The 23,305-nt window shown below is 46.2% G+C and overlaps 1 protein-coding gene across 16 annotated transcripts in view; it reads left to right on the top strand.

The window, feature by feature from the left end:
• The first annotated feature begins 3,932 nt into the window (after positions 1-3,932).
• The window catches only part of ZNF532 (zinc finger protein 532), a 101,006-nt gene continuing 81,633 nt past the window's right edge, over positions 3,933-23,305 (top strand). For 7 of the 16 annotated variants that reach the window (XM_069467961.1, XM_069467959.1, XM_069467957.1 and 4 more), the window contains exons 1-2: positions 6,034-6,143; positions 6,620-6,729. The gene's annotated coding sequence lies outside the window, so the exon portion shown is untranslated. Of the gene's footprint in view, positions 4,177-5,247; positions 5,392-5,515; positions 5,688-6,033; positions 6,536-6,619; positions 6,730-23,305 lie in introns of those variants that run through there. The other 9 variants (XM_069467955.1, XM_069467950.1, XM_069467947.1 and 6 more) reach the window with 8 other exon arrangements.

Raw genomic sequence — 23,305 nt, 5'->3', positions numbered from 1 at the left:
GTTCCAAACTGAAGCAATGGGCCCAAAGTTGAGCCTGGGTGCTGGCTATGGAGAGAGGAGGCATTGGGGTCAACGGACGCTCACGAGGTAGAATCCTCCCTGCATCTAGCGATGGAGCAGAGGAGAGGGAATAGGGCCATTTTCAGAGAGTGCCGTCGCTGGGGAGACAGATCTGGTTGGGTCGGTATCTTGGGCTGAGGTACCTGGAAACAGACCCGGAATAATCTCTGGAGATCCACCTGTGAGGGAGTGAGGAAGCCAGAAGAAAGGAGAAGTTGACCTATGCTGCTGTGGTGACTGAGGCCTCCGCCAATGTACAGGGAGCTTGAGAGCTGGGATGGCCCTTCAGAGTGGGCCCAAATTAAGGCGAGAGGTCCATGTCTTTCTCTCTCTACATCAGCCAGACGTTGGCTGCTCCTTGGGAGGGGGCAGAGGTGTAACACTGGGTGAGACAGTTCCCAAGAACTGGCACAAGACAGGGGCCAAGGCAGTTTACAGTGACAGACTCTGCTGTGAGGGGTCAGTAGCCAGTGTTCTCAGCAGCTAGGGACGGAGGGTGTACACCCTGAGGAGAGAAACTAGATAAAACACTACAGTGTGGTGGGGATGCCGAGAGCAGGATGCAGGGATGAAGATGCACGTGCACAGCGGCCAGGTAGTCTCCATGCCGCAGGAGACCAGTGAGAGCCCTTCCCAGGTGGAACTGAGTCCCCGTTTCCTGTGTGCTCCCTTCTCCTTCCAGAAGGCCCTCCAAGGAGGAAGCCTGATGGCTTTTCCTTTTCTCAGGTACCTTCCTAAGCTTCCTCTTCTTTCTCTTCCCCTTCTCTTGGACTTAAGAGTGTAGGAAACAAAACCAAAGACAAATTCCTTCTCAGGAAGCCCAGATGTAACATAAAAGTTACAAAGGGTTAGGAAACCTTACGGGATTCTCAACAGACTTCTCCTTTGGCCCACGGTTTCTGCAGATGATTCTTTGCTGGTATCCCAGACCCCATACTAATGGCCCTCCTTTGATTCCTGAAGGGAGAGCTCCTAGAAACTACCCACGTTCTCCTGTCCCTACACCCTTCTCTTCTCTTTCCTTGTACAAGGCCAGCTTTCCAGCATTTAGGCCTGGAGTCAGCAGGCGGTAAGGATTAGTGGATTCATCTAGTAGGCAGGACCTAGGAGGTCATTCAAATATCTAGGGGCCTCCTAAATAATGCCCAACTCAGAGCCCAGCCCCCACCCCTTCCGGGTCTCAGAGAGAAAGGCCTTTGCAAGCACTTCCAAACTGAGGCTCAGAAAAGGGGAGATGGTTTTGCTACAGAAAATCTATTTATGAAATCACTAACAAAGGATAAAGGGAATCCATTTCCAGACCTCCCCTTAGTTTATTTCTGGCAGGCTAATAACAATTTAAACCTGGTTATGATTTCTTTCAAGGGTATGTTTTTGGAAATTAAAAAGAAAATCCTGATTATATCAATATTTTGATGTTCTTGAAAAGAAAAGGTAGATTTTTCTTTCCCCATATTTTTTTGCTGGAGACTCTGCTACAAATCTTTATTATGCCATGATCGAACAATGTAATAATTCGTTTAAAAACAGGCTAACACATTTAATATATTAAATTCTCTATAAACGCCTAGGCCTAGCTGGGTTTTGAGCTAAAAAATGTGTAGTTCGAGGCGTGGGGCAGCTCAGTGTAGGAGTAGTTTGTAAGACCTTTTGATGGTGAGATAAAGAAAAGGCTTTTCTTTCTTTTTTTCCTTCCTCTTTCCCTCCAGGAACACACCTTTTGTGTGCTCTGCCTAACAAAGGAATTTCCTAATTTCACAGTGGAATTTGGAGGGAAAGCATCTACATACTTCTGCAAAACCAGCTTCTAACCACAAAAGATTAAAAAAAAAAAAAAAAAGCTGGGATTTTGCAATACACTGATTGGAGGAAAAACAAAGACATTGAGAGGTAGTAAGAAAAACAGCAACAACAAAATCTCAAAGGGTTTAGAATTCCTTTAGTTTCTATTTGGCATAAAATCATATAATTTCTTTGTTCTGCCTGTCCTTATCTACTGCACTCAAATGATAGTTTTATTTCATTCTTGCAGTTACTGATTCTATTGTTGCTCAAAACAGAGTCTGCACAAGATGGCCTTACACATGTAGAGCAATAGAATGAACCTTTTCTTTATTGGTTTCTTTGGAAGAGTGTAGGGTCCTTTTTTATAAAGAAACTTAGAATAAATGCTGTCTTTTTCAGCTGTGAAATTCAATGATTTTGTAAAGTAGACTAAGATGGCTTTGCTTTTAACTATTGGTCTACCTGGGCAAAGGGGTTTCTCTGAAATTCTTTTTGTAAAAATGGAACTGAGATAATTTGCAACAAATTATTATTTTTGGTTGTTTATGGTATTTAAAAGCAGATGCAATGTTATTGTTGCCATTTGTGCAGATGATGAATTTTTGCTTTTAAACCAAATTTCCTCCAGCCGAGGCTCTACCAAAACACTGGGCTTTGCACAGAGCCCTGCTCAAAAAGTATCTGGCATGAAGCCACAAGGCAGTCCTACAGCTGAAGACTCTTTATGATAAGCGATTCAGACTTCAGTTTTGGTAATACAACTCTTGTAACTCTGCTTTGCTGTGATTTCAACTCTTAAGAGAAGGGAATGGGGGAGGGGCAAGAGAGTATTTTAAGTAAACAAAGATTCCAAATCCATGAAACCTAGGATTTACTATGGTATGTACATCATGCAGTTCCATATATTGTAAAATGTGTAGCATGCCAAGATTTCAAATTAGCTGGTCCTTGTATACCCTTCAAGACACATAATGTTTTTACATGCATATTAATAAAGGCCCATCTTTGGGAGAAGAAAAAAAGGGTTCCTTTCAAATGAAATGAAGCCCAGGTAAAGTTGAAACTCAACCCACAGAGTATTGGCACCGTTTTCAGGTTAAAAGAAAATGAGAGCTTCAATTTCATCATCTTGTAACACTGATAAATGTGATGCTGTGACTGGAAAAATTTGCAGACTGCATAGGTCTTTCTAAACAGGTAAATATGTAAATATGTATTCCAACTTCAGTGCAGCTCCAAACAATTTGTTGTTTGAAATTAAAAGACCAACAACTTTTCAGTGAGACTAAAATTCAAGTCATTTACATGAAAAGTCTTAAATAGCAAAAGTGCTACTTGCAATTTACATCATACAGTGCTCCCACAATAGAGAACAATGGCTTCCTCCATGGAAGTTCATGCAAGGGAGAGGCAGACTGGGATTTTTTTTTTTTTAACTTTTCCAGCACACTTTGCAAGTAGTAACCAATCAATCTAATTTAAAATAAAACACACAGAAATGCTTCCTATGCTGGGAGTCTTCACTGCTACTCAAGTAATATTAGTGTCTTCAGATTCTGATCAAACAGGAGTGAGCCTTTTTAATAGGCTATGGTGATATTTTTTTCAGATCCTTCCATTTTTGTCCTATTTCCAGTGTCAGCACAATTAGCCTGACATGGGGGTTTTCTCTCTGGTTTTAAAAACCTTTCAATGGAGTGCACGTCTGTGAACAATATAGGAACCAGGACACCGGGCTGGAAAAATAGCATACCTCATCTGGAATGGAAATAGTCTCTTTCTGCACTCCTTCGTGGCCTTTAGCGGGTTTATATATGTATCTTTTTGTGTTCTGTAGGCTATGACCACCTGCTGTATGTACAATACGTGCTTGTTACATTTGTACACCATCTCCCTTCTAGAATTTAAAGACCCAGCTATTACATCTTGTTTACTCAATATCATTCCCCCATTAAGGAAAAAAAAAAAAAAAACCCACATGAACTGAACATGCCATGTTTCAATCTGGCCCCAGTGGCTTTTTCTCTGAAAGCAAAACGTGTGTCTTTTACACCAGGGCTTTCTCCCCACCCCAGGGGGTGTCTTCCATTCTTTTGTGGCTCAGTTTAAGGCGAAAAGGGCTCCAAACCACTAACTAACCAGAGGAGAGCCCCTTCTCCCACCTCCAGGGAGAATTCCAGATTTAATTTATCTGAAGATAGCGTGCTCTCTTCTTACTTATTTGCCACCATTACGAGGAGAACAAAACACCACCTTGGCTTCAAGATCCTGGGTAGAGGCTCACGGTCTTTTTCAACCATCTTTGGCGAGGCCTTGCTTCCTTCCACTCGAGTAAGTCGCGGCTTGGGGCCATGGAAAGGACTGGGTGAGAGCCTGAAATGTCGTTTGAAAAAAAAGCAGCCCTCCCTCCATCCCCTCACCACCACCACCACCCGGCTGTGCTCTCCGGGGCGAAGTTGCAAGCCTGCAGCCCCATATGGGCGAGACTTGGCAGGTCTGCGGGGCGCCTGTGTGCAGCCGCCGGACTCTGGGCTGCAGCGGCCGGGCGTCGGCGCCCGCCGGCCGCGGGGCTTCGCGCGCCCGCCGCCCTTCTCCCCGGGTCCTCCCTTCCCCCACCGGCCGCCCCCTCCCCCTCGCCCGCGCTCCCCTTTGTTCGCTCGCCGCCCGGGCCGAGCCGCCGCCGCCGCCGCCCGGGCCCGCACCCCCAGCCGTAGGCCCCGGCGTGGCGGGCCGGCCGCCGCCGCCGCCGCGCGGCCTAGAGCGCGGCGCCCGGGGAGGCGCGGGGCCCGGGCCGGGCGCTCGGCGAGGCCCGGCGGCGGCGGCGGCGGCCGGGGGCCCGGGAGGCGGCGGCAGCGGCGGCGGTGGCGGCGGCGAGGCCGCTCCACCGCACACGCACACACAGACCCCGGCAGCGGGAACGCAGATGACACGCCCGTAACATGGAAGCCGCCGCCGCCGCCGCTCCGACGACAGCAGCAGCAGCCACAGCAGCAGCAGCCGGCGGCGCCGCGCTGAACAAAGGTCATCCGAGCTGCGGCCCAGGCGCCCGGGCTTGACCGCTGCGAGGCCAACCCCGGGAAGGGGGTGGGTGTGCGCCTCTGGGTGTGGGGGGCGGCCTGGGGGCGGCCGGGGCAAGCGAGGGGCGCGGGTGGGCGCCGGGGAGAGGCGGGGGCTCGGCTCCTCGTGCCCAGCCCTGCGGATCGGGGCGAGCGCGTGAGGCTCAGGCCCCTTGGCCTGATTGCAGTGGCCTGTCCCACCCTGGCCTTGGGGATAGCAGGCCTTCGCGCCCCGCCGGCTTGCTTGGGGGGCCGAGGAAGAGCTGGCTTTACTAGGCCCCGCAGGTTCAGAGAGGGGGGCCACGTGGGCGCAGCTCTCCTCCTCCCCCCGCCGGCGCTGGCGTGCACAGATGCTTTCTCAAAGGCCTCCGTGCCCCCTGTCCCACTGGCCCTTCCTTCGCCCCCCGCCCCCACCCTAGACAGTCCCAGTTTTCTTCCCCGAGGTGAAGGGATTTGGACTTCTCCCCCCAGGTGCTTGAAAGAAGAGAAGGTTGGAGGAGGAGGAGGCGGCTGGGGGGCTGCTGGTGGTGGTGACAGGGCTGGGAGAGAGAGGAGAGGGACGGAAGGGAGGAGGGGGCTGGGTGGGGTGGGGGTGACAGGCAGAGAGGAGCCTGGTCAACAAGCCAGCACCACTCTGCTAGGAGGCCAGGCCGCCTCCTGCAGCCGACGCATCCTGTGTGAGCAGACACACATAGCTTGCTTTCTTGGGGGCTCTTTGTCAGCCACCAACACAGAGAACACACACTGACACACACGTACACAAAGATCTGAGCCAGGTTGTGGGAGGTAAGTGGGGGAAGGAGAAGGAGGGGGAAACAGTGTCCGCGGAGGGCTGTGGGGCGGAGGGGCGGGGGATGGGCCCTGAGGGGCTCTGGGGTGCTTGTGAGGTGAGCATTTCCAAGACTGTGTGCGTGTGTGGTGGGGGGGACACACGATGACCTTCCCCTGCTCAGGAAGACCTAAAAGGGAAAAGCAACCCCCAGCGAGATCCCCCTGTGCTGATGATTTTCAGGGACTTGTTGGCAACTCAGCGAGGGTTGCCATAGCTTTTTTATGTAGGGTGACCAGAACCGGCTGAAACTGGTTTGAGGCAGATCAGCTCCTGAACACAATGCAGTCACTGAGCTACTACAGTGGGATAGCAGCTTCCTCCCTCCATGGCAGCCAAAAGCAGAGGAGCTTGCAGGAAGGTACCATCCCAACACAGTATGTGAATGCACACTTAGACACCACACAGCACTGGTACGTGACTAATGGAGCCCTGAAAGATTCTGGGTAGAGAAGATGGAAAAAAAGGTGCAGGTTTGCAGGGTCTGAGATTACTTGGGCTTTTCCTGCCTTTTTCTTTTGCTTAAGGGATGGACAAGGAGCTGAGATTTATGACCCTTATTAAAGAAAAAAATGTGCCTTGCTAGGGTGGGGACACTTGGTTTATGCAGTCTCTCTCTTTCTCTGTTTTTAACAAAACCAAACCAAATGAACTGATGGATTTGTAATGGTAGTCTGTTTGTTGCTGGAGAATGCTACTTTGCATGCCTTTTTTCTCTTGCAGGGTATGTTCTGTTTTGTGCTTTTCCTTTTAGAAGCTACTAAAGGGTGTTGGGGATACTTCTGACTATTATGAAGGCCGAAAGGTAACAATATTGTTCTAGGAAATGAGCATAAATGCGTTCCAGTGATGCTGTTAGCCATACATGCTGTCTTTTTTTTCCTTGTAGGCCTGTTGACTGGGGCTGCTTTTAACCCTTTCATATTTGCTGAGAATGCAGCCGTGTGACAGTAACTGAACACTGGTCCAAAGTCTTTTCAAAAGGTCAAGGTTCACAAGGTGAGATATGCTGTTTTGAGCATGAATTTAAATATTTATTTGCAGATCCATTCAGACATAGCCTGACAGTGGATTGCTACCCTGGAGATAAAATTGGGTTCAGAGTGGAGAAGAAATTCTCTTAATGTTAACCCAGTTTAATGGGATTAGAGTGACTTTATGATGGTATTGCTATCAAGGCGAAATCTGAATGCCTTCATTAAATCGCATGTGTCTGGGCAAATTGGAAGAGTCAGGCCTGGAAAGAAGGGAGTTTAGAGAATGGTAGGCGTCAGGGCCTTGTGGAGAATGTGCTGTTTTGCATACAACAAAAGCGGTACACATGTGGCATTTTCCCGATGATTATAAGAAAAGGAAGGGCTTCACCAAATCGAGGCAGCCTAGCCACCTTTTGAGGATTTGAGGAATCTGAAGGGTAGAGTTGCCTTTTGTTCATTCATTACCTTTCTTTTACCTTGCTCTCTGTGTTAACCTGAAAGGTTTTTCACTCCGAGTCAAGTGGTGGAATGTCTTTTATTGATTTTGGGGGCTGTTGACGGTGAGTTCGCCATTGGATTATTTGTGGCATACATTTTAATGTGGAATACTAATGCAATACCAGGAGGAAACCGGGTAGTCTGGCTTCATCTGTGAAAAGATGCCTGTTAACTCAAAGTTGTTCTGTAATGGATGGTAGGAAATGTGTAATGTCTTAAAAGATTGCATTAGATCTGAGCTGGCATTTTTATGCACCCTCCAAAACCAGAGGTTGGAGAGGAGAGGAGAAGAATGCAGCAAGGAGTCTAGCAAAGTGAAGAACAAAGGCTGAGAGAGCTTACAGGGGAACACTAAACATTTTGCCTTGGGGTTCCTTATGAAAAGAACTGTAACTTCCCCAAACAGGAAACCAGTGGCTCCACAATCATATCCAGTATGATCTCAGCAACAGATAGAACTGGTTCTGCCTTTCTGCTGGTTTGGTGAAAGTACATCCAGAGGAGCTCACAGAAGACATGATTGAAAATAAATTTCTGCCCTACTTTGAAGTGGGCATTTTGTTCCTCTCTGTGCTCAGCAGAATAGAGTCTTTTCAGCAATGCCGGGAATCTTAGAATTGGTTAGGTTGTGTGCTGGCAGTTGGTGGGCAGAATATCTGCAGTGAAGGATGTCAAGTATGCAAGAGTTTTTATTGTTACGATGTTTTTCATTTGGCTACGGAACATCCACTGTGTGATAAAACTGGCAAAAGGGAAACAAGAGTGCATGGTTAGCTCAGAATACTTTATGTAGTATTTAATAGAGATAAATGTAATCTCGGACGGATAGACCTGCAAATAGCTTACATGATGGAACAAAATTCTTTACAAATCGCTGTGCTAAAATTGGTTTTCAATTCTACATCATTTTTGACTGCCAGAGGTTCTGTGTATGAGCATGGCAGAAATATGCTTGCAAAGCAGATCCCAATCCATGTTGCAAGATATGCTGCTCCTGCTTTTCTGGTGCCAACTAAAACTCAGATGGCTAATACGGTACACCTTAATTAGCTTAATACAATAAGCTGTTTTATCGTTTGGCCCTTCCTTCTTGTCTTTCCAGAGTCAGTGATTTTTCTTTAACTTAGATAGCCAACCCCTTGCACTGGCTATTTCTTGAGAATATGTTTTTAAAAAATCTCTTTGTAAGGCATTGCACGTCATGGAATGTTCTGGTTTGCTCTCTTGGTGGTTTTTAGCTTTGTTACTCTCCCTCCCCCACCCCCCCCAGAAGTCTCCTGAAAATAGCATTTGTTTTGCATTTAGACCAGTCTTTCCAGCTGCAAATGCTGTTGAAGGCTGGAGAGCTGGTTCTCCAGGGCAGTAATCATGAGCTCATCGTGGATGGAAGCTTGTCTCAGGTGGTGATCTCACAGGGAGGTATAACAATGTAGCAGGCCCAGGTCTCCCGGGAGAGGAGCGGAGAGGCTTCTGGGCTTGGGAATGCGCGAATGTGAGTGTGGACAGTAAGCAAGGGCATGTTCCTTCCTGGGAGAGCCAGGAGGAGACACTGGGCACCCATACTTGGGGCGGGGCCGCCTGGCTGTTACTGTCGCTTAGCCTAGCCCAGCCCAGCCTCTGGTTGGGATCGCCTGCAGCAGTCTCCAAGGACGACCTGCGGGCCATCCCCTCTGGAGCAGGAATGTGTGGGTTTGGCTGAGCAGAGTACACTGGAAAGGAAGTGTAACTTGGTGTTGAGTCCTTCTTGTTTTTATCATTTGCCTGTGTAGAGTCATTTTCTCCGTGTTAAGGAACATTGGATGCAGGGGTTTAGAACTCAGCCTAACCTGGTTCAGGAGTGTGAGCTTGTTCTCTCTCCCTCCCTCCCTCCCTCCCTCTCTCCTGTCGTAGATTCCCTGCCCCCACCCACCTGTACTCATTTTTAGGGAAGGCCTAGGAAGGAAGTAGTCAACAACATAAGTGGAATTTTCTGCTTAATACCTACATTAGAATTTTAGGATTTGTGAATTCTGCCATCCTCCATTTATTTCTTCCCTTGACATTCTTTCCTGGGCTTTGCTGTGGAGTACGGTCTGTCTTCAGTTGGTGTTGAATAACCTTTCCCATATCCTTGGTGGAAGTCCATCTGGCTGTTCACAGCTGGAGTGGAGGTTGCCCTTGCGTGGAACCTCAGAAAGGTTGCCAGTGACTCTTTCATTCCCCTAACATCTCTTCCTAATCCCCATACTTCCTAATCCCCAAAACAAGAACAGCAGCAGCCACGGTAAACATTACAGAAATACACACCTTTGTGTTAATTATATTTTAGGAATGATCTTTAACTGAGTCATGATTGAAGAATTAACTTTTTCAATTTTTAAATTTACAAACAGTAAAACTTACTCTGTGATATCCAAGCCTATGGGTTCAACATATGTATGGAGTCGTTTATCCAGCACCACAGTCGATACGGAATAGCTCCACCACCCCAAAAAACGCCTCTTGCTGCCCTTTCTCCCCAGCCCTTCCCTCGGCAACCACTGTCCCACTATAGGGACGTTGTTCTCTGTCCCTGAAATTTGGTCTTTTCCAGAATGTCATATAAATGGCTTCTTTCACTTAGCAGAATACAATTGAGGTACATCCATATTCTGTGTATCATGCTTGGTTTTTTTTTTAATGCTGAGTAGTACCCCACTGTATGGATGTACCACAGTTGGTTTATTCATTCCCTGCTTGGAGGACATTAGGGTTGTTTCCAGTTTTTGGTAATTGTGAATAAACATTTGTACAGGGTTTTTTGTGAATATAAGTTTTCATTTCTCTTTGGTAAATGCAGTCATGTGTCGAGTGATGATGGGGGTATGATCTGAGAAATGCGTTGTTAGGTTATTACATCGTCATGTGAACACCGCGGAGTGCACTTCCACAAACCTAGGTGGTATGTCCTGGTGCACACCTAGGCCATGTGGTATGGTCTGCTGCTCCCGTGCTGCAAACCTGTACAGCGTGTTACTGTACTCAATACTGTGGGCAGTTGCAGCCCAATGGTAAGTATGTGTGTATGGAAACATACATAAACATAGACAAGGTACAGTAAAAATATGGTATTGTAATCTTATGGAACCACTGTTGTATATGCAGGCCATCGTTGACCAAAGTGTCACAATGCGTCACATGACTCTACTTAGAATTGAGACGTCTGGGTCATATGGTACATACACAAGAATTAAAAGTTTGAATGAAAATAAATTCATCTCATTGTAAGTCACAGAAAAGATCTGGCCTTGACAGCTGCAGTTAAGACTTCCCAAGAAAGAGATCGTAGTGAACATTGTCCGAAGACACACGAGAGATGATCATGATAATAGAACACTCTGTAATGGGATGACATGCTTTATAACCCTGAACTAATCGGAATTAGCCAAAAGTGGAAACAAAAACTGCCAGTGGTAAAATATCCATTCTCTCTGCAGCAGTTATTTTTAATCTCTTCAGAAACATTTGGCAGTTTAATTTTTACGTTTGTCTTCAGGTTCAATAAAACACCAGACATTAAAATAGAATTGCAGTTTTGGAAAGTGATATGGAAGGATCTTTGTCGAAATCTTAGTTGTATGTAAACAACTTCTTAATTATAATTTGATTTATTGACTGCCAATATTGGTGGTGTTTTAATAGTTATTATTCAGTTTTTCTAACTTTTAAGGAACTGAAAATGTTTAAGCAATATCAAGGCAGTGAAAGGAAGCAGATTCTTTTTTTTTTTTTTTTTTTAGGATAAAACAGCTTTCAGGATTGGCAAGAATAGATCCTGAAAGCTGTTTTAGGGATAGACAGAGATCATGGTGGTGTAGAGGGATAGACCAAAAAATAGGAAGCGATGTTAATTTGGGGATTGTTCCGGCCATTTAACAAATGCCTGCTGTTTACTAAGCAGACATTGTGCTAGGCGCGGGGAGTGCAGAGGGGAAAGGACACCAGAGAGACAAGTGTAGTGGGAAGGAGCCTGCAGAAGCTATGACAGGAATGTGAATGGGCCACCTAGTGCCAGCATCAGGGGAGGAGCCCTTGGAGAGGTGGTTTGAGAGCTGAACCGGGAAAGACGTGGGGAGGAGTAGTGGGATGCGGAAGGCACGGGAGCGTCCAGTGTTGGGAGTGGGCTGTGGGGGGAGTGGCGGTGGAGGGCCAGCCTGAGGAAGGTCCTTCAGTACAGTCCCTTCGAGTGTGGACTTCCTGTGTGGGCAGTGTAGGCAGAAGGACTTCCCTTTCATGACAAAGGTCCTGTGGCAGCACTGGAGGATGGAGCGGAGGTAGGGAGGCCAAACGAGGGGACGGCTACAGGATCCCAGGAGAGAAACCGTGAGGGCTTTGATCTGAAGCCTTGTTCCTGGGGACGGAGGGGCAGCTGGTGGCTGCTTCAGGGGGCTGGGTGCGCACCTGACTGGATAAGGGAGAGACAGAGGGAGGGGCAGAGGCCGCCTCCCCGGTGGCAGGCTGAGGCTACGTCTTCGAGATAGCAGTTCAGAAGGCCGAATGAGTTTGGTTTTGGGCTCCGTTGCCTGCGGAGCCTCCCTTTGCCTCTTGGCTCTGTGGGTCTGGGCTTCAGGAGGGCTATTTGAGCTGGAGGTCTGCACTGTGAGTAATTAGCATACCGAGAGGATGGAAGAAAGGTGTCTGAAGGGTTGAGTTCCTGTCCCATAAGATAATGTCTTACATAGTGAAAACCATCAACGAAAGGGAGAGGAGCCTCCGAAGAACTTAAAATACGTGCTGCAGGAAGTTGGAGGGTATTTCCAGAAAGGTAGAAAATTAGGCTGGGTGCAGTGGCTCATGCTGTAGTCCCAGCCCTTGGGGAGGTTGAGGCCAGAAGATCATTTGAGGTTCAAGACCAGCCTGGGCCACATAGCTAGATTCTGTTTCTACAAAAAAAAAAAAAAAAGATTAGTAGCTAACACGTGCAGGCACTGCAGAAGGTGGTGGCCCTTTATTTCTGTTATTTCATTTTTTTTCTTTTCTTTCTTTTTTTTTTTTTAAGAGATGGGGTCTTGCTATGTTGCCTAGGCTAGACTTGAGCTCCTGGGCTCAAGCAATTCTCTCTCTGTAGTAGCTGGGACTACCAGGGTGCACTGCCATGTTCAGCTATTATGTTATCTCATTTAATATGAAACAATGACATGAGCTGTATTCTCTTATCCCCATGGTGGGGAAACCGAGGCAGAGACCCTGGCCAAAGTCCCCCAGCTCATAAATCGTAGTAGAGGCAGGATTTGAAGGATCTCCCCATCACTGTGCTGTTCTGCCTTGGCAGGGAGCACAGTTGGTGGACAGGGGGTGACGTGGAAGCTTTTTAGGGCTTTGAAGGCCAGGAGGTGCCCAGAAAGGGCACAGCAGGTGCTAAACAGCAAAGACGACTGATGGTGTTCGGGTTAGAGGTGACAGTTGACATCTCCTCGAAGTGAGAACATGCAGTGGAGAAGCTGGAGCTACACTGAGGGCCTTTGTGTTTAGCCAGATTTTCCTGACTTTCATCAGCACAGAGAAGAATCTGTATCTGCACCAGGGACGGCTCCAGAAATGGCATGTTGGAAAGACCTAAACAGTTCTAGTGGTCACTAGGGTAAGGATACAGACTGGAAGGGAGAAGGAATGGAGAGATGTTTTTATTTTATGTATTCTTTGAAAAGGATGAGAAAATCAAAGTAAATCGAAAGTGGTGCTGAGAAGAATCTTTTGTTCCAACAATAAATAAACAACAGTTTAAAGAATTCTTTGAATCGTCTTCTACAGGCAGGAAGTTCTGAATTCTGGCTGTTTTAGGAGGGGGAAGAGCAAATTCTGTTTAATCTAAATCTGGAGACTGAAATAAGTAATTTTTAGACAAACTTCAGAGTGTTTATTTTAGCTGTCTCACATGTTCCCTACTAAGGATTCCTCTTTAAGGATGGTCTTTAGGGCCACCAAATGCAGTTTTTATATTGTTTTCAGTCCGTTATTACAATTTTACATAATTAGAGCTTTTAGATATTTTGAATGATCTATAGAGACCTAAAGATAAAATTAGGGTGTTGAAGTTCTTGACTGTTCAATATGAGCCCTTTCCTTTTGGTACAAAAACTCCTTCTTTCCAAAGGCTGACTCATGGTGCTAGTAATGGGTATTGATTTTATAATTTTCTTTTGTGAGAAAGAAATTCTTTCTAGGGATCTGACTAATAACAATTAGATTGTTGAAAAACTTAAGAGGTTAGAAAATTCAAAACTCTCTGTTTTAAAGGATCACATAACTGGAAGTGCTTCAGATATTTATAGTTATCTCCTCATTTTCTGCATTGAGCCCACGCTGGGGGGCAGGGGCCAGCGTGTAGTTCATGGCAGGTTTGAAACAGGAACCCAGCACTCTGGACTCTAGTCCCAGACCACTGCCCTTACTGCTTTCTCTCTGCCTTTCAGATTTGTCTTATGTGTTTTGATGGTATTTAATCCAGCTCTTATTCATAATCCTTATATCATGTGAACCCAGAAACATGAGTTGATCAAATTAAGCCTCACACAGGTACTTATTGGTCAGCTGGTCCTTAATGGTTTTGCTGGTCTAACATAGCAAGGATGGGAGGGTCAGTTTGAGAACTGATTATGCTTAGTGTTCAGTTAAATCTGGGTGCTAAGGACAGGGAGCTTTTCAGTTGCCTGTGCCTAGCTCTCAATGATATACACTTGTGTGCCTAAACTTCAATGATCTAAACCTGTGTTCTGCCGCTTACTGGCCGTGGGACCTTAAGCAACTTACTTAAATTCTAAGCCATGCTTTTCTTGGGGGTTGCTCAGAGGAGTAAATGCATGTAAAGTGCTCAGCAGAGTGCATGTGGTAAGTCCTTCCTAAAATTGTAGTTCTTCTGTGTTTTTCTCTCTCTGTTTTAGGAGAATGGTGTTAGCCCCAGAATTTTTTTTTTTTTTTTCCCTTGGAGGGTATTGTGTCTCCTGTCCTGCCTTACTTCATTTGCAAGTAGGTGTTTGTTTTTGACCATGAAAACACACAGAATGTATGTCTCCTGCCTCATCTGTAGGGCTTCAGTTACAGCTGCTCTACATCTGGTTAAAAGTGGGTGAAATGTAGGCACGAGGGTAGCGTACTTGTTCCTACTTGGCTGTACTTTCATTTATAGTTGGCGAATCTTGTCCAAGTTTTGTACTTGAACTTTCTTTGCTCCCGGAAAAATTTAGCTCAACCATTGAGTGGCTGTAGTTTAGCTTGTCTGTCTTTTGGTGTAATTTATGTTGACTAAAGTTTAAAGCAAAACAAAACTTGATTGTGAAAATATGCTAGGTTAGCAAAAGCCTGTGTTCCTTTTCCCCTGGCACTTTGCTTCCCATGTTTGACGATGACTAGAGGGAGAGTCGTACTCTGCACACCAGGATTGGGGCTGGGCAGGAGGTTGAGTGGAGAAGGGATCCGAGAGATCTCTGGAACTGCTTTGTCCAGTGTGGTAGCCACGAGCCGCCTATGGCTGCTGAGCAGGTGAAATGTGGGCAGTCTTAATTGAGTTGAGCTGAAAGGATAAGACACACACCAGGTTTTGAAGACTTAATAAAAAAAAAAAAAGAGGGCCGGGCGTAGCGCCTCTCGCCTGTAATCCTAGCACTCTGGGAGGTCGAGGCGGGTGGATCGTTTGAGCTCAGGAGTTCGAGACCAGGCTGAGCAAGAGCGAGACACCCCCCCCCCCATCTCTACCAAAAATAGAAAGAAATTAGCTGAACAACTGACAATATATAGAAAAAATTAGCCGGGCATGGTGGCGCATGCCTGTAGTCCCAGCTACTTGGGAGGCTGAGGCAGGAGGATTGCTTGAGCCCAGGAGTGTGAGGTTGCTGTGAGCTAGGCTGACGCCACGGCACTCTAGCCCGGGCAACAGAGCGAGACTCTGTCTCAAAAAAAAAAAAAGAGGAAATTATCTTATTAACTTTTTCTGTCGATTTCATGTTGAGCTCATAATATTTTGGTTAAATGCAATTTATCAAATTTATTTTGCTCTCTCCCCCCTTTTTTTCCTTCTTTTTAAAATGTGTCTACTGGAAAATGTAAAACTACATACATGGCTTTCATTATGTTTGTGTTGGATGGTGCTGGTCTGGAATGTTGGACAGACATGAAGTAAATTTAGCAGTGACATTGCTCTGCTGCCCTGCGGTATTCATGTTTATTGCTATCCAGCCCCTCCTTTGGTTGAAAGGGCAGGATAATAACTGAGAAGAAACTCCTCCTCCTCTAGTTGGGAACCCATTTTCTCTCCCAGGTGTTTCTTATTCATCTGTCTCCATCACAGAGTCTACACAGACATACAGGGTCCGTGTCTGCTTTATGATGGAAAGGGGAAAATGGCATTTATTGCAGGTTTAATGTGTGCTAGATGCCTGACCTTTACTGTCCCCTGTAAGGTTGCAACTAACATCCCTACTGAGACTCAGAGAGGTTAAGTGATTAGCCAGAGATTGCCCTGCTGGTAAATGGTTGACCCTGGATTTGAACCAGGGTTTGGCTGGCTTTGAGGTTCTTCCTCGATTGCACTGCTTCATTCGTGCCGCTTGTCCCATGTAGAAGCTCCTACTTGCTGCTCTTGTCCTATACCGGTCACCCAGAATCCCAGGCTGGGTCCTGGGTGCCCTTGTTGTCTACACTGCACTTCTCGAACTTTAATTTGCATACAGATCATCTGGGGATCTCGTTAAAATACAGGTGACGATTCAGTGGGGCTGCAGTGGGCCCAGTGTTCTGCATTTCTAGGTAGCTTCCTGGAGATGTTGGCCCTGCTGGTCCATGGACTGTCACGCTTTGAGTGGCAAGGATCTCTATTCTTCCCTTGATCTCGGACTTCTTCCTCTCTGCTTCCAGAATGATCTGATTCTCTGGGCGGTGCCTGACTCCACAGGGATTTACCCTTTGGCTCGGCACGTGATGCTAGCAGTGAGTACAGACAGGGCCAGAGCTGGTTTTTTGGTCCTTGTTGCCCAGCTCTGGCATGAACACAGATTTCTGGATTTATTCCTCTTCTTACATTCCTGCTTTACTCCAGCTTTGATACCTTGATCCCACCGACCCCCTGACACCCGTAGTCTGGTAAGACAGTAGGTAATTTTAGTATTGAGATTAGATTCAGCTACCCGTTGTGACTCATTGTCGTGGAGACTGTCAGGCCTTACATGAGCACATCAGAGTGACCGTGTGGTGTTTGGCTCAGGGATTCAGTATCCAGTGATAGATGAGGACTCAAAACAGCTAGAGTGCCACTCTTTCTGCCCTCAGGCCTGATAAGGAATTGAGGTGACTTGGGACTTTTCCTTAGAATGGGAGTTACAAGAGCCACCTCAGATGGCAGTGTTGGAAAATGGCTAATTGCACCACTTCTCCAGCACACGATGAAGACGGCCACCATGGGTCCTTGGGCCCAGCTGTCCTGGGAAGGTGTTGCCCAGGGGCCTGGGCCAAACAAGAGGCCGAGTTGCAGGAACGAGTTGGGTATATTATGTGTTTGAACTTTAAGAGACTGGAAAACTTTAGTCAGCATTTTGTTTTGTTTTGTTTTGTTTTTTACTTTGGGAAGGCACATCTATAGCAATAAAATGATGTCTGTTGCATGAGATAGTTAACCTCCCCCATCTCTGCAAGAAAGTCTACCATTTCACAGAAATTCGAGTTGAGTTTTAGATCTTATTGGACATCTGGACACAGTTCTGTGGTATATGAATCTGGCACATTGAGTACAATTTATTAACTGGTGGCTAAATCCATCAGCTCCCTCTTTTTTTATAGAGTCCTTTGCCTGGCGTGGTGAGAGTGTCCGCTCTGGGCCTGTGCGTCTGGCGGCCGTGGAGCGGCAGAGTGTCGAAGGGGTGGAGAGTGGGGTTTGGAAGAACAGATGCAAGCCTGGGTGTCAGGACAGGTAAGGCCGTGGGGCCCGTCCCGGAGGAAGGGAGTGGAAGTTCTTCAGAGTTGGAGGTGAGTTCAGAATGTAGCTGGGGCCGTAAGTCAGAAGCCTTGCTGGAGCATGGCAAGAGTCAGGGTGGGTTAGGAGTCAAAGACGAGGCAGACAGACCTGTGGAGGGCATCAGAAGGCAAAACAGAGACCGGTGGTTGCAAGTGCAGGGAAACAGGCAGGAACCGGGAGAGCACAAGGACGCAGCACAGGTGAGCATGTGAAAGGGCAAGGTGGCAGGAAGCAGGCCGTCCGATTGATCTGCAGTGCTGATAGGTGCGGCCGCTGAAGGGCCCTGGAGTGAGTGGGTGAGTAGCTGGATGGATGAGGACTGTGTGAGATACCAGTACAGTGGTCACCGATGCCTGCACTGGAGCCAGTCTCACCTGGCAGCCTTCATGTGGAATACTGACTGAGGACACCTGTGGCCCAGGTGGCTGCGGTGAGGTGTGTGGACCAGGAGAAGCAGTAGCTCCTTGTAGGCAAGATTCATAAGGGAGAGCATTAAAACACTAGATTGTTTAGATATGCAGGACACACGATCAAGCTAACACAATAAAAAAGGGAGCTCATTGTAAGGCACAGAGGTGGCAGCTGTCTCGGGACTTGACATTAGGAACTCAGCCGTCATCTCTCACTAAGCTTGCTGTGCATTGTTTTCAGGACCTCAAGTCCTTGGTTATCTCTTTGTGCTTCCCCCTTGGTAGAACTTCTTTCCTGTGTGGTAAGATATTGCTGTATTTCCATGTCCTTGTTTAAAATACCAGTAGTGGACATTACCTGTATTCCTCAGTCTAAGTTCGCAAGACCAAAAATCTAACTGATCTTGGTCTAATCAGCTATGGCCTAAGAGAGTGGGTTTATTCCTTTTTTTTTTTTTTTTTTTGAGATAGGGTCTCGCTCTGTTGCCCGGGCTGGAGTGCAGTGGCATGATCATAGCTCACTATAGCCTTGAACTCCTGGGCTCAAGGGATCTTCTTGCCTCAGCCTCCCAAGTAGCTGGGAGTACAGGTGTGCACCACCATGCCCAGCTAATTTAAGAAATGTTTTTTAGAGATGGGGTCTTGCTGTGTTGCCCAGTCTGGTCTCAAATTCCTGGCTTCAAGCCATCCGCCTGCCTTGGCCTCACAAAGTGCTGATATTACAGGTGTGAGGCACCACGCCTGACCCTATATTCTTAACCCTAAGTAGGTGACAGTAGTTTTCAGTGAAGGTGGACAGTAGGCGCAATGAGACACCCCCGGAGGAGTCTGCTACAGTAGAAACCGTTAAGCCAATGTGGTTCATTAGCCATTTCCTGTGTCTAGTCAAGGTGTTCTTCATTTTAAAATGCGATACTTTCTAAAGAATGTCATTCATTGAAAGAGCAAAATCTGGTGGCTACCTTTGTTCAGACATTGGCAGAACTATTAAGTGAATGAGTAAAGTCAATGAGAAATGAGTTACACACATTTATTAGACAAGTTTAACAGGCTTGGATACAAAAAGGCAATGAAATCAGGGGCTGCCTTTTTATATGGAATGTGCTGTTGTTCATATATAAAAGTGACATCGTTGGCCAACTATTGGTTTTTTCAGTGGTAGGGATGGATTTTCCTTGGTTTATTCCATCTTTCGTTTGTTCTCTGTATAGCCTTGAGCACAGAGTTGTATATGATTGACTACACTGTTTTGGGGGTGTAGTTTGTAGCTTTGCCATAATTCATTATTGTCAGACAATAACTTACCTGTAAGTGAACTGAACGCGTGTCCTCAATTTTTAACACTCTTTTCTGACATGCTTGGGTTCTAGGAGCAGAGGTGGGAAGAATACAAAAAAGGAAAGGATTGGATCCAAATAGAGTTTCTGAAAAGATAAGTTTTGGTGGGATTGCGAAAAAGGCGAGGTGTTTGACGAAGAGGGAAAGATGACCTAGTGTGGGAAATGATGGGAACATTTAACTGTTGGCAGCTGAAGAAAATGCGTGCGGAGGCCACTGAGCATAGCTGTGTGGCTGGATGGACATTTTGTGATAAGAAATGATGAAAAACAAGAGTTGCAGGGAAGATGAGCTGAAGGGTGACTTGGTGACCTTGGGCAAATGAAGCTAAGGAAACTGTTTATTTGGAGCCTTTTTTTTTTTTTTTTTAAAGATAGGGTCTTGCTCTATCACTCAGACTAGAGTGCAGTGTTGTGATCATAGCTCACTGTAACCTCAAACTCCTGGGCTCAAGCCATCCTCCCACCTCGGCCTCTCGAGTAGCTAGGACTATGGGTGTATGCCACCATGCCTGGCTAACTTTCTAATTTTTTTGTAGAGATGCGGTCTTGCTATGTTGCCCAGGCTGGTCTTGAACCCTTGGCCTCAAGGGAACCTCCTGCTTTGGCCTCCCAAAGGGCTAGGATTACAGGCATGAACCACCATGCCCGCCTTGGAGCCATTTTTGATATCTGAGTAGTCAGGCCTCACGGCAGCTCTGAACAGTGGGTAGTTTTAGCCTGAGGAATCCCGTCTTATGCCCGAGGAACCTGAGGCTTGGAGAGTGTATCGAGTATGCCATGGCTAAATTGGAATTGGCATTTATACCTGGGTCTTTCTGACCCTGAAGTCTATGCCCTTTATCATGCTTCGGTACAGTAGCCAAGGTGTATGAGCTCTTTGGAGTGCAGAAAGTGGATTTGTTTTCTATTCACTCAAAATCATAAAATGTTTAGCTTGCAGTATTTGCTCCATAAATGCGTAGCAAATGCTGGTTGTCTATGTAATGTATTGGACTGAGACTCTGAAGGGTAGGGAATTTGGCCAGGTGACTGGCAGAATTGTCCAAGCCTAATGTTTAGGGTCTTTCCTTGGTACACAGATGTGTATTGGAGGCTTCTCATAGGCTGTGTGTGTGTTTATGTGTGTGTGTGGCATGTTTGGGGCCCCTCATGGGTGTATATCTGTTTGGCAAAATGCAAATCTGTTTTATCTGGCCAATGTTAATTTTGGAAAAGATTAAACACATACTTTAGCACTTGATGTAATACTATAATTAGGCTTTAGTGGTTTGGTTCAGACGGCTGAAAATTTAAAAAAATTTCTGTTCTAATCTTGAGCATTAGGATATTGTTGACTTCACTTGGAGTTTCAGATTGAGCGGTGACATCTTTGGTTACACAGTGCTCTAGTTTCAGGTCATTGAGGATAGGAAAAGTCTGTTCTGCATCTGTTTTGCTCTTAGAAGACCTTGCTGGGTGGCCTGTCTGCAAGGGGCACTTAAGTTGAGGTGTGCTTCATTCTAGCCCACGTCTTGTTGGGAATTCTGGTGGCATCTTTCTTGTTATTACCTATTTAGGAGAATCAGAGTTGTGGCTTAATTTCTTCTAGGACTTTGTGCCAGAGTCCTGTCTATCACTGCCCTTGTTTTGATGTTACCATAATAGCTCACATTTAGTACACACTTACTATGTTCCAGGTACTTTAGTTAGCAGCCTACTTGGATTGTTTTATTTAATCCTCTCAATAACTCTGTGAGGTAGATCTTATTATCTCCATTTTACCCTTGAGGAAATGGAGTTTTAAACAAGTTAAGTCACTTGCTTAGAATTTTGTTACTTTTAAAGGGAAAAGCCAGAAGTCACCCTAGTTTGTCTTACTCCAGAGCCCATGCTTTTAACCACTACAGTGTACTGTGGTTTATAGGTGTCATTTCTGTAGCCAATTGGTGATAGGCTAGAATATTTTTGAGGTTCAAAGCCACTACTTCTGGGTCAACCAGTATTCCTCCTATTGTCAAGATCCAAGAGGTATTTCTTTTTTGCTTCCTGAAACTGGTGTGGCTGTGGTACTGAAAGTCTGTAAACATGAGGAGATAGCATGCTCCCTTTGTGAGTTTTTCTACCTTTATTCTATATATGTGTGCCTACTTGTGTGCGTTTTACAACACAAATAGCTTCCTGTGGCGGTATTTATAGAATCAGTCAAATAAGGTTTTTATAGTCCTTTCTATGGCATGAAACTTAAGGCAGAGCCCCTTTAGAAATACTTTTTTTTTTTTTTTTTGAGACAGAGTCTCACTGTGTTGCCCAGGCTAGAGTGCCATGGCGTCAGCCTAGCTCACAGCAACCTCAAACTTCTGGGCTCAAGCGATCCTCCTACCTCAGCCTCCCGAGTAGCTGGGACTACAGGCATGCCACCATGCCCGGCTAATTTTTTCTCTATATATTTTTAGCTGTCCATATAATTTCTTTCTATTTTTAGTAGAGACGGGGTCTCGCTCTTGCTCAGGCTGGTCTCGAACTCCTGAGCTCAAACGATCCACCCGCCTCGGCATCCCAGAGTGCTAGGATTACAGGCGTGAGCCACCGTGCCCGGCTAGAAATACTTTCTTATTATTGTTCTTCTTCCCTATTTGGAGATTGGTTCACTTATTCTTTCCTTAAGGCGTCTTGGGTTGATGCAGAGGTGTGCCTGGAGAGGAACCATGCCCAAGAAAAGCAGAGAGTAAAGTTGTCAGAAAAATGGCAGAAAACACTTCACTCATACTCTCACACTATATCCTAAAACCAACTCCCAAAGAGAATCATTTCTTTTCTTTCTTCCTTTCTTTCCTTTCTTCTTTTTTTTTTTTGAGACGGATTCTCTGTTGCCCAAGCTAGAGTGCAGTGGCATCATCACTGCTCACTGTGACCTCCAACTCCTGGGCTCAAGGGATCCTCCTGCCTCAGCCTCGTGGGTAGCTGGGACGACAGGCGTGTGCCACCACACCTGGCTAGTTTTTCTATTTTTTGTAGAGCTGGGGTCTCGCTCTTGCCCAGACTGATCTCGAACTGCTGGCCTCAAGCGATCCTCCCCAGCCTCCCAAAGTGCTAGGATTACAGGTGTGAGCCACCATGCCTGGTCTGAAGAGAATCATTTCTTAAACTTTGCTTTGAATACATCCCAAAGATATTTTACCCTGAAAACTTCTGGCAACAAATAAGTTTGGCTAATGCTCCCAGCTCTAGATGTCCATTTGGAAGATTCACAATGGAGGTTCCTATTAGCACTGGAAAGCTCAGAGAAGCCTAGAGAAGTGTGTGTGTGTGTGTGTGTGTGTGTGTGTATTTAACCTAGCATTTCTCAAATTCCTAGACTGTAGACCCATTCTTTCCCCCCTTTTTTTTTTAGTGGAAAGTTTAGTAACAGGAGGAGCATTCCTGGGTAAATATTGTTCTAAGCTGTTGTTGTCTTTGATGAAATTAATGAAAAATGAGAGAGGGCTTTGTTAGGAATACTCATAGGGCTTCACCCATCCTCCTCTTAATATAACATAGCGATTGATAAACTGATGTAATTAATTCTGTTTCTCTGTTTTTCCCTGTTTTCTATCTATTCCAGAAATAGGACTTTTAAATGAGTTTATTTTTAAAATCAGCAGCGGTAAGGCACGCTGTGACAGATCAGTTTGGGGGATGCTCTGGGGCATATTTTATAGATGAAAGTACTGTGTTTCATAGTTCCAAAAATGTTTTAAGTGAATTTGTTATCTAGTGAGGATTGTTTCTTGCTTAGCCAGTGGTATCATCTTGGCGTGTAAGAACGGTTGTGATAACTACACAAGGAGCCCATTTGTCCCCTCCCTCAACTGGTGGGAGAGGGTCGGGGCAGGGTCGGGCTGGAGCAGAGACTGGCCACCACCTGTGTTCGAGGAGGCTCTGGTGTGGATGACCGAGGAAGCATTAATTAGTAGAATTAAGTGTTGGTGGGAGGAGGTCAGGGTGACACAGGCAGAGTGTCTATGTCCACATAGCAGGGTTTTTCCACTCAGCACTATTGACATTTGGGGCTGGATGACTCTGTGTCGTGGGGGGCTGTCCTGGGCATTGTAGGATGTTTAGCAGCATCCTTGGCCTCCGCCTGCTACGTGCTACTAGCGGCCTCCTTTCTCAACCCATGACAACCAGAGTGTCTTTGGACGTTGCTAAATATCACTGGTGGTGGGAAATCGCCTCAGTTGAGAACAACTGACGTCAAACCTTGTAGCAAGAACAGGACTTCAAAGCTTTGAGTGGAGAACGTTCCAGAAGAAAGACCTGTATTGAGGGAACCAAGCAGACAAGCGTCACTGAACTGTAAAATCTCCAGGGAAGTGCAAGATACCTTCAGCGACTCATTTTCTTTTCCGTGTTTTCTAATGCTGGAAGTCT

This window comes from Eulemur rufifrons, chromosome 5 (genome assembly GCF_041146395.1).
Source record: "Eulemur rufifrons isolate Redbay chromosome 5, OSU_ERuf_1, whole genome shotgun sequence".
Lineage (NCBI taxonomy): Eukaryota > Metazoa > Chordata > Mammalia > Primates > Lemuridae > Eulemur > Eulemur rufifrons.
Note: the sequence above shows the minus strand (reverse complement) of the source record. Positions and strands in the feature narration are given on the sequence as shown.